This window comes from Microtus ochrogaster, unplaced genomic scaffold (genome assembly GCF_000317375.1).
Source record: "Microtus ochrogaster isolate Prairie Vole_2 unplaced genomic scaffold, MicOch1.0 UNK116, whole genome shotgun sequence".
In the NCBI taxonomy this organism is placed as follows: domain Eukaryota; kingdom Metazoa; phylum Chordata; class Mammalia; order Rodentia; family Cricetidae; genus Microtus; species Microtus ochrogaster.
Window position 1 is genome coordinate 797,024 of NW_004949214.1, and position 10,801 is coordinate 807,824.

The window sequence follows — 10,801 nt, forward strand, 5'->3', positions numbered from 1 at the left end:
CCCTCCCTCCCTCCTTCTTTCCTTCCTTCCTTCCTTCCTTCCTTCCTTCCTTCCTTCCTTCCTTCCTCTTTCTTCCTTCTTCCTTCAATTGTTTTTGTCAGGCTATTACAACAGCAGAGACATAACTAATACATATGATAATCCTGCTTATATTTTTAAATAACCACAAAGTCAGTGGTTCTCAATCTATGGGTTGCAATGCCTTTGGGGGTTGCATACCAGATATCCTGCATATCAGATATTTACATTATATTACATTTCATAACGGTAACAAAAATAAAGTTATGAAGTAGCAATGAAAATAATTTTATGACTGGGGGATCACCACAATATGAAGAACTATATTAAAGGGTAGCAGCATTAGGAAGGTTGCAAACCACTGTACAAGGCTACACAACTGTTTTTACACCAGCTTTACCATTTTACCTTCTTATTTTAATGCATAAAGATTGCAGGTCTTCACAACCATACAAATACTTATTTTCCGTGTGAAAAGTTTATTGTCCTTTTCTGAGTTGCAGAAGTTTTTTATATATTTGGGTGTTCATCGTTTGATTGTGGTTAGGGAAAATACGTTGTATAATATTAATCTTTAAAAAATTAATTGACATAATTATAAAATTATAATTTTAGGGATTTTTCACAAGCATGTAAGAAGAACGTATATTCTACAGTTGTTTTGCGATAGTTACTGCGTATGTCTTCTATATTCGATTGACAGTCTTATTAAACTCTTCTTATTTATCTGAGCTTGGATCACCTATCTAATACTGCAAGTCGATTGCCCAAGAAGTTTACACTATTGTTCTTTCTTAAATCTTTGCTCTGTTGTTTGGTTATATTATTATATTTACTGATAAATTAAACATTCTAATCAAAGTATAGTGGCCTTCTTGTTTCCTATATGATTTAAAAAAAATCTTGAAATCTGGGGTGGTGGTGGTGAAATTTGCCTCATTTCTTTTCCCTTCCCCTTTTCTTATCTCAAGGGTCATGTTCTTAGCTTCCTGGCCTCTAAACACACCCATTCTCTCATAGGTATGAAAATTAGAGCTAAGTCTGGAGTGTTTCTTAATACAATATGCTCCTGTTCTATCCATTTTCTTGAAAAGTTCATAATTCCTTCTTTATTTTTCTTTATGACTGAGTAAAATTCCATTTTATGTAGGTGCCGTATTTTTCTGATACATGAATATGGACATATTTTTGTTTTCTAAATCAAGCAAGCAATAAAAAGTGGAGGTACAAACCCAATATAAATATTAGCTTTTATGTCTGTCCAGTTCATTTCATCTGACATCTTCATTTCCTCATGAAACTTTGAGTTAGAGTCGGGTCTCTTTTCATTTCAACTTGATGACTACCCTTTAGCATTTCTGGTAGGACAGGTTTTTCTGGAAGAAAATTCTCTTTCAGCTTTTGTTTGTCTAGGAATGCCTTACTTTAGCCCTCATGGTAGAAGACAGTTAGAAAACGCTGAACTGCCGATTGGCAGGGGGTTATTTGTTTCTTCAGAATGTAAAGCACGCTGTCATGCTGCTCGCTAGTCTGTAAGGCTTTTGAGAATTACGTGGCTAATAATTTTTCATTGTGTCAACAATGGAAGTGTCAACAAGACACTTTTCTTCTTTCCTTCAAGATTTCGTCTTTGTCTTTGGCTCCAAGGCTCTAAGCAGTGTGAGCATAACACATTCTAGAGCAACTCTCTCTCAATTTGCAGCTCATGGAGTTTGGCAGCCTCTTGAATATATACTTGAACAGTTTTCAAGTCCAGTGAATGATTCATTTCACTGTGCAGCTATACAACTATTTTGCTTGGTTTCTTTCATGACTTCTTATTGTCCTGTTCTTACGCTATTTCCATTTTTCTTTTGTTCAATGATCATATTTAGCATTTTGAAGGACATTTAAAATAGTTATTTCAAAGCATTTATTGGACCAGAGAGATGGCTCTCTTGATAGATACGTGTTTTTGCTGCCAAGCATGACCAGCCTTCATCTCTGGGATGGATATGGTGAAAGGACAGAACTGTCTACCACAAATTCTTCTCTGACCTCTATATTTGCTCAGCAACATGTACACTTGTGCACACCTGAATAAATAAATATATAATTCTATTGTTTTTTTTTCAAGACAGATATTCTGTGTGTAACAGTCCTGGCTGTCCTGGAACTCAATTTGTAGATCAGGTTTGCCTCAACCTCAGAGATCTGCCTACCTATGCCTACCTGAGTGGTGGGATTAAAGGCATGCACCGCCACACCCGGCTATAAAATATGATTTTTAATATAAACAAATATAAAGCATTACCTGGTAAGGGCTCTCACAAGGCCTCAGGCTTTAATGTCGTCCCTTTAGTGAGATACACTGTCCTGTCATCTCGTATGCCTTTTGGTGAAAGCTGAGCATTGGAGTAACATGATGCAGTAACTTTAGTGACCAGATTCTCCATCATCTCCAAGATGTATAGGTGTGTGTCTATGTGAGGCGGGGGATTGCTGATTAAAACAGATGTCTATTTGTTTAATGAAATTTACAAACTGTTTCTGCAAACACTGTGTTTCTTACTGTTTGACATCAGGGAAGTATCTTTTTTCTTAGTATGTCTTTAGCTAGTGTTCGAACATACATATTTATCCTAGCACTAGAAAAATTTACAATCTAAACATAACGCAAAATACTTCTCTCTTTGCATTTGAAAAACAACTTAGATATTGGACTTTGTCAAAAATTTCTTTTGATGTATTTAAGCCTGTCGAATTCCACACTAGGCACAGACACAGCTGCAACCCCACAGGTTTTCATTCTCACAATCACTCCTTCAAACATATCAACACATTTGAATACCATTTCTTTTGCCTACAATGTATTGATAAGTGTATCTTTTAATGTTATCACTGACTTTTTGAGACACGGTGTCATCTGACTGGCCTGGAACTCACTATGAAGATCAGAGTGACTTCCAATTTGGACTTCTAATGTGATTAGATTATAAGTCTGTTTAATTTGAAAATACCTAGGGATTTGCTTCCTGTTTGGATGCTTAGTTTGAACTGGCAACTTCACACAATCTAGAATCACTTGGAAAGAGAGTCTTAATGAGGAATGAGCTAGACCAGGTCAGCCTGTGGGCATCTTTTAGGGGAATGTATTGCTAGTTACTTGACGTGAGAAGAGCCATCTTAGATGTGGCCAGCATCTTCTGCTAATGGCTCAGATTTAAAAAAAAAAAAAGTGGAAAAAGAAAAGTTTCTCTTCCTTGTTGGCTTGGCCTTTACTCTCAATGGTGGTTTCACCTACCTTGCTGTTGCAGCTGCTGATTCCTTCACTGATAATAGAGGAGTCAGGCGCCTTCCTGCTTTCAACAGGAACTCAAGACCTGTATCTCCCAGGCATCCTCCAGGCCCGTGGTGCAGATAGGGGTCCTGAGACACGTATCACAGCCTCGAGCACTGAACAACTGGCCTGTTCTCAACCTCTTGTCCACTGTATTGTGTAAACCAACCTAGTAAGTAAGCCTTTTATGGCCAGTGAGATAGATCAGTCAGCAAAAGTGGTGGCTGCCAGACCTAATACTCTAATAACCCGAAGAACTGAGGTCTGTCTCAATAATCCACACGGTAGAACTAGAGAACAAAATAATTCTCTGTGTGGCATTTTCTGACCCTTGCATACACGCTATGGCATGGCTGTGTGTGTGTGTGTGTGTGTGTGTGTGTATGTGTGTATGACATATGTGATAAATGAATGAATACAGGCAGTGGACCATCTCAGAAGTGAAACTTCAGGGAACTCTATTAGCTCATTGGCAATGTGCCTCTCATACTTCTGTTTTTGGTTTCTGGAGACAAGGTCTCACTATGAAGCTTTGGCTGGCCTGTAGCTCTGTGTAGAACAGTCTGGCCTTAAACTCAGAAATCTGCCAGCCTTTGCCTCCCAAATGCTGAGATTAAAGGCACGTGTGTGTGGCATCTCATCTGGCAGTTCTCATGCTTTGTGTGGGAATCCGGTTAGTTCACTGAAGAGTGGGTCGCTGTTAGGTAAAAAATGAGCTCATGCCCACGGCCTCACTTCCTTCTTTGCATGTATGGATGTCTGCCACATGCTGCTGTCAGTCCATCTGTCTGGAGTCCATTCCCAGAGGCAAAATGGGGGAGACCAACCTCGGACTTTTCTAAAATGGCACTGAAAAAGCCTCTTTTTGCTACAAAGCACTCGGGATCAAGAATTTTATTATAGCATTGGAAACTGGGACTAACACACAGTGTTCATAGAAGCAGAAAGGACTTTAATATTTTCTTCTTAGAATGATCTTTTTCAGTACTAGGTAGGGATTAAGTCCAGAGCCTTGGCTGCTTTATTGACTGAGCTACAGCCTGTGCTGTTATGTTGGCCAACTTAACACTATGAAATATGTATCTTAAACTCTAACATTTAGTTTCTTGTCTTAACATTTACCTTATTAGATTTTTTTTGTAGTGATTCGATGCCAGTTTTTCTTTAGATACTACAGGCAAGTTTTTTTCTAATATCTGACTTTCTATCATTCTCAATTCTTATATTTAAAGTGTCACTCTTATAAGTGACATGGGTTTTATTATTTTATCTAATTATATTTAGAATATTCAGCTTAAATCTGCTCTATTGATATTATCTGTGCTATTCTTTTCAATGGATCCCCATGTTCTGTATTTACTGCGTAAATAAAACTACAAGTGCTTCATTTTGAATCTCCAAAACTAATTTTCAAACTTGTATACCTAAGGTTCGTCTGTGTGCATATCCATTGACTTAAGGTGTATGGATTCTCTGAAGAGAAGCATTAGTTTCTTTCTTTTTTTTTCACTCTATTTCTGAGACGGGGTTTCTCTGTGTAGTCTTGGCTGTCCGGGAACTCACTCTGTAGACCAGGTTGGCCTCGAACTCACAGAGATCCACCTGCCTCTGCCTCCCAAGTGCTGGGGTTAAAGGCGTGCGCCACCACATGTGGCAAAAGTCTTGGTTTTAATAAGGGACTTACAGTTCTGTTTTAAAAGAGGCAGTTTGTCCTAGAGCCAGGAAACAGAGTACAACTGTGCTCACACTGTCCAGAATCAGAATTTGCCAAGTGGAAATTTGCCAAGTCCTCTATTTTCAGCCTCCACGTTGTCTAAGTCTAGAACCTAGAACTCAAAACTCTCTGAATCTCTGCCTAGTTGTCTAGTGCAACTGTCTTCCAAGATAGTTCAAGGGCATCTCAGAATTATCATGTGGAAAAGGAGTGATCAAGAATAAGTAGCCCAGGGCTGGAGAGATGGCTCAACCTTTAAAGGCTAGGCTCACAACCAAATTATAATAATAAGTAGCCCCTTTCTCTGACCTAGACACCCTGCTCAGGTTTGTTCAAATTGCAGTACTTGATCTGGTCACAAGGTGGCCCTTTACTCTACACTTAGAGTTTCTACACTTGATAACCAAATTCTGTTGAGGAAAAAAATCCATTCTTACAAGTCAGAGAATATTATCTCCTAAATAGTTCATATTAATTCTTGAAGATGTATATGCATCAAACCACTCAAGGAAGGATTCTACCTGGCCATCTTCTTTCCCTTTTTCTTTTCGAACCTACACAATAAATATCTAACTCTCTTTTTCATTGGTAGAAGATATCCAAATTTTCTACTGGTTAGCTTTCAGCTTTGTGTTATGACGTTTGCCTTTTCAGTTTCTACTCTCTCTTACATTGATATTTTTCCTAACTTGGACTTCCTTTGATGGCCTCTGCTGTCCTTAATATTAGGGCTGTTGCTTTTGTTTCTTATTGCACTTTTGAGTATTTGTTACCCGTGTGACATGGTTGGAGTAATAGACACCTGGGTCATGAGTGACACTCACCTTTGAATATGTTTCTGAGAGAGTGTTTCCAGACAAGATGACCGGAATGTAGGCAGCGCCATTTGCACAGGCTGGAATGTCAGACAGAATAAAGAAAGAAAGGAGGAAGTTAGCTGATGCCTGGCATTTCACTTTCTGTGCTTCCTGTTGGGTGTCAGAGACACGCCATTAACACTACCCCACCATAATGGACTGGTCCCCCAACACCCCTTCCTCCCTAGCACCAAGAAAAGTAACTAATATAGAAAATTGATACGGAGAAGTAGGGTTGTTGCTATGACTACTTGACCACATTTTGTAGGCTTTTGGAAAGAATTCCTAAAAGTTAGAGAAGCCCTAGCATGGCCTAAGAGGAACTTAGTGGGGAGTAGCTCTTCTGTGAGGCTAGAAGCTGGAAAAGTCAATAGGAAGGCCAGTGTTCACGAGCTTTCAGAGAAGAGTAAGAACTCTATTGGGAACTAGGCTGGAAATTATCTATGCTTTCTTTTGGCAAAAAATCTGACTATGTCCTGCCAATCTTCTGAGAACCTGAGTGAGGCTGAAGTTTTAAATACTACACGGATTTGTTTGGTGGAGGAATTTTCAAGGCAACATAACATTCTTACTGTGGTATGATATCTCTCTCTATATTAGTCAGACTCAGAGTGAGAAAAAAAATAAAGATTGGAGTAAACAGATGCAAAATGTGCACTGTGGTGGGGAAAGGAGCCTGCACCTGGCCAAAGCTGAAGGCAGGGCAGGTGCAGATAAAGAGTTGGTGATTATCGAAGAGATTGCCATCAGTAAGGGGGGACTTACATCAGACAACAGGAGCCATGCCTTGAAGCCAAGATTCCATCATTTAGATCTCCAGGCTGTAATCAGGCCAGTTCATTGGAATGCTTTTTTTTTTTTTTTTGGTTTTTCGAGACAGGGTTTCTCTGTGGCTTTGGAGCCTGTCCTGGAACTAGCTCTGTAGACCAGGCTGGTCTCGAACTCACAGAGATCCACCTGCCTCTGCCTCCCGAGTGCTGGGATTAAAGGCGTGCGCCACCACCGCCGGCCTTGGAATGCTTTTATTTGAAAAGATAGTGTTGGAATGAAGAGAACCCCCTCACACACACGTCATCCTGCTTGAACAATGATGCCTAGGTACATGGCTTCCCAGGTTGTCTCCATAGTACAGGAGTCTACTGTAGCACTGGTATGAGGGACAAGTTGACATCTCAAGCAGACAGTAGAACTTTGAATCCTTCACTTAATGTTGGTTTCCTGGACATACAAGAAATTTCTAGGGTAATGGAGGCTTGCATCAAGGCTTTAGGAATGTGTTGAAGCCAGCCTTCTGCAGTCAGGGCTGGTATTCACTTTACTTTTCTGCTCTTTTATTTAGGCTAAGCATCCGACTCGTGTTTAGGGAGTGATGGTGTGTCTTCCCTCCTCAGGTAAACCCTTGTAGAAATGCCTTCTTAGACATGCACAGGGTTGGTCCCCTAGGTGATTCTAAATCTAATATAGTTCACAATAAAGATTGACCACAACAAACACCAAAACATAGCTGAGTCCTTGATTAAATTTAGACCTAACAGCCAGCTAACCCAATAGACTTAAATCCTGTTCTATTTAAATCACGACATAATCTAGAGTCTTATAGAAATGGGTGGATTTTATGGGTTTCACTTGTTATACTATAATGGGTATTAGTTACACCCTCTTGTTACAAACACACATACACACACACACATTTACCAAAAAAAAATGTAATTCCACATGTCAGTTTTCCTTTCTCTCTCTTCTTCTTCATTTTGTTTTTTGTTTTTTGTTTTTTCAAGATGGGGTTTCTCTGTAGCTTGGGAGCCTGGAACTAGCTCTTGAAAACCAGGCTGGCCTTGAACTTCCGGGTGCTGGGATTGAAGGCACATGTCACCATTGCCTGGTTCTCCTTTTTCTCTTACAACTTATGTTGGACATTATTTTGGATTTCACACATAGCTCAGGCTAACCCCAAACTCAGCATTCCTGTCTAACCCTGTGAGTGTTTCAATTACATGAATGAGTTACTATGCCTGATTTTCGAACTTCTTGGTTTTTTTTTAGATGAGCTTTCACTCTGTAGCCCAGGCTAACTCATGGCAACACACTCCTGCATCTCTTTCCTAAGTACTGGGATTACAGCTGAGAGCCACCACACACAAATTTTCTGAATATTTAAAATATTTATTTTTAGTTTTTTTTAATTATGTGAGTATACGTGCATGTCACATTCATGTGAGTGCCATGGAGTCCAGAAAAGGGTGTAGGGCCATCCCATGGGGGTATGGTCACCCTACCAGGAGCCACACCTGTAAAGAAAACTGAACATCCCTCTCCCAGAGGCCATCACCTGTCAATAACACTTCAGTTAGCAGTACAGGCTGGGGACCCCCTTCCTACAGCAACCATACTAGAATGCTGGCTGGTTGGCTGGTCCTGCCATATCCAGAAGACACTGTTTTGCTCATATCCTCCTGACCTCTGACTCCCTCCTCTGCAATGGTCCCTGGGCCTTGGGGGAGGCAGAATGACACAAATGCCATTTATTCCCTGTCCTCTGACAGGTTGTACATTAACCACTAATCGCAAGGAAACTTGTCTTGTGCCGTCTGAGTGCTGCACTAATACCAATTCAGGACCGATCCACCACCTTGGTCCAGAGCAGCTACTAGAGCTGCTGGCAGATGTGGAAGTCCCCAGCACTTGTAGGACTAACACAGAGTCAAATCTGGTAGCGAATCTGGGCCTGTTTTAAATTTTTAATTAACCAAGTGAAAAGCCCATACTTTCACTTTCAAGAGGCTTTCCAGTCCCTAACCCAAGCAACCATTATCATCATAAAACTAGTGACTTGATTTTAAAGCCCACCCCTCCCCCCAGTTGAGGGGAAGCATGTCCAAACCATATGCAAGTGAAATAAAATGGGAATGAGTGAATGTTGAAGGTTTCCTTTTAGCTAAGTGGAACAGTAAAAACACTCACTTTACTTACAGTGTTAAGACATCCCAACAATTCATGGCATGTACACCATCACCTTCTGTAAGACGAGAAGATTGTGTGCTAACAATATGTACCCGACAATTGATCAAGTCGTGATTATTCAGGCAGCACAGCTTCCTGACAGTATCACCACCAGGGCTCTAGAGTCAAACATTATTTTTATTTATTTTAAATCATTCTTCCTAAATAACATCACAAAATGATAATCTTTTTAAAAAATTTTTGGTTATGAGCCTGGCCTCTTCAATGGCTGAGTCATCTGTCCAGCCCTAAAAAGCATATACTTTTAAAGCATTTACTATATTCCAGGCTCTGATCTAAGTAACACACATATATAAATTTATGTATGTATCGAAAATAATTTGGTTCTTACATCTGACTATAAAACAGCACTACTTTTGAAAAGACTACAGAAGTATTAAGAATGAAGTTTAATTTGCTTTCAAGCAATCCCACTCCTATTCCAAGATCCTTTTCTGTCCCTATTCATGCCCTATCTACCTGGCTCCACACAACAAAGGAGTACATTTCAGATGAAAGGGGGAGGAGCTAAGAAAAGACAGATTTGGGAGGTAATTATCCTGGCAGTTGGGAGTGGGAGACAGGAAAGGCCAATTATTAAACGAAGCAGAAAAGTTCGTAGCACTAGAAAATAAGGCACTCCTCTTTAGTCATCAAAGACCTGCAAAAGCAACAGAAAAACAACCCGCATATATTTTTCTTTTCCTCCAGCAAAGACTGACAAGGCCAAGTGTGTGTTTGGGAAGGGGGTAGGTGAGGGAGCAGAGGGCGGGCCCACATCTGCCGCGCTTTTTGTGGGAGTGGAGATTCGGGACCCGAGCTCACTGGTGACGTAGATCTCATGTGACCAGGAGTCGACGTGTGCAGAAATCCTGCTAGTCTGGTCCTTGTTTCCATCTGGGTACCAGCTTCCTTCAGCCTTGCAGGCGGCGGTGTAAGAGAGACCACCGAAGGAGACAGCTTGCTTGAATTCTCCAGGTTGGTGTCAGAAGGGGCATTGCCTTGGGTTTTCTAGCGGAGGGTGGTCTAGCGCAGAGACTTGAGTTCCAGTTAAGTCAGTCCCTCCACCCCTTCCTTACCTTCAGTTCTGCAGGAAAGGACACTTGTGAAAGGAACTAGGGGGTCCCAAAAGGAACACAAGGAGACCTTTGACGGCTCAAAAATAATCATACTCTGAGATTTGGAACCTCTCTTCTGACAGCCACTCGGCTGCCCAAACCTCGTCTTGGATCTACAGATAGTTGGGAAGCGATATCCCTTTCTTACCCCCTGTCTGATGAGAAAGACAAGCTAACTTGCGGGGTGGGAAGGAGGCGTCCTGTGGGAAACAAAAGGGTGGGAAACTTCCACAAGCGAGACCTTAAATAAGGAAAGCTCCGTGAGCTTGATCTGTGGTGCTGCTCTACTGAGCACCAAGGGCTCGCCCACCCCACCCCCAACATCTCCTCCCTTCTCCGTTTGCCTGCAGGTTTGTTCTTTGTACTGCTGCTGGCTAAAAGTAGGAGAAAGAAACTGACCAGATCAGTACCTGGTAAGTGAAGGGAACTTTATGAAAGATTCCCAGGGTGTGGGTTGGTGTAGGCCCGCAGAGGTTGAAGGCCACACTCTCCCCCTCCCTTCCCCCTTAAGCCACCTAAGCCCCCCCCCACCCTTTCTGGGGGCCCTGTGTTAGGCCTGTAAGGGAGAAAGATTTGTGGAGGGTTGGGGCGGGAGGCGGGAAGGAAGGCCTTGGAAAATGCTTGAGGGAGGGACTAGAGGGGGGGGTGGAAAATGGAGGTAAGAGGGGCGGGGGCAGGGAAACCTTGATTGTGGACTGGGCTTCTCAGGTGGAGGGTATTCGCTTAGGACAGTTGGACCAAAATGGGGTGGGGAGGGAGAGGGAAAGAGGGAAGG

The 10,801-nt window shown here is 41.5% G+C and overlaps 1 protein-coding gene across 1 annotated transcript in view; it reads left to right on the forward strand.

Annotated features, from left to right (window-relative positions):
* The first annotated feature begins 9,752 nt into the window (after positions 1 to 9,752).
* The window catches only part of Tceal9 (transcription elongation factor A like 9), a 2,100-nt gene continuing 1,051 nt past the window's right edge, over positions 9,753 to 10,801 (forward strand). Inside the window, exons 1-2 of the mRNA XM_005371630.3 lie at positions 9,753 to 9,886; positions 10,377 to 10,439. The gene's annotated coding sequence lies outside the window, so the exon portion shown is untranslated. The remainder of the gene's footprint in view (positions 9,887 to 10,376; positions 10,440 to 10,801) is intronic.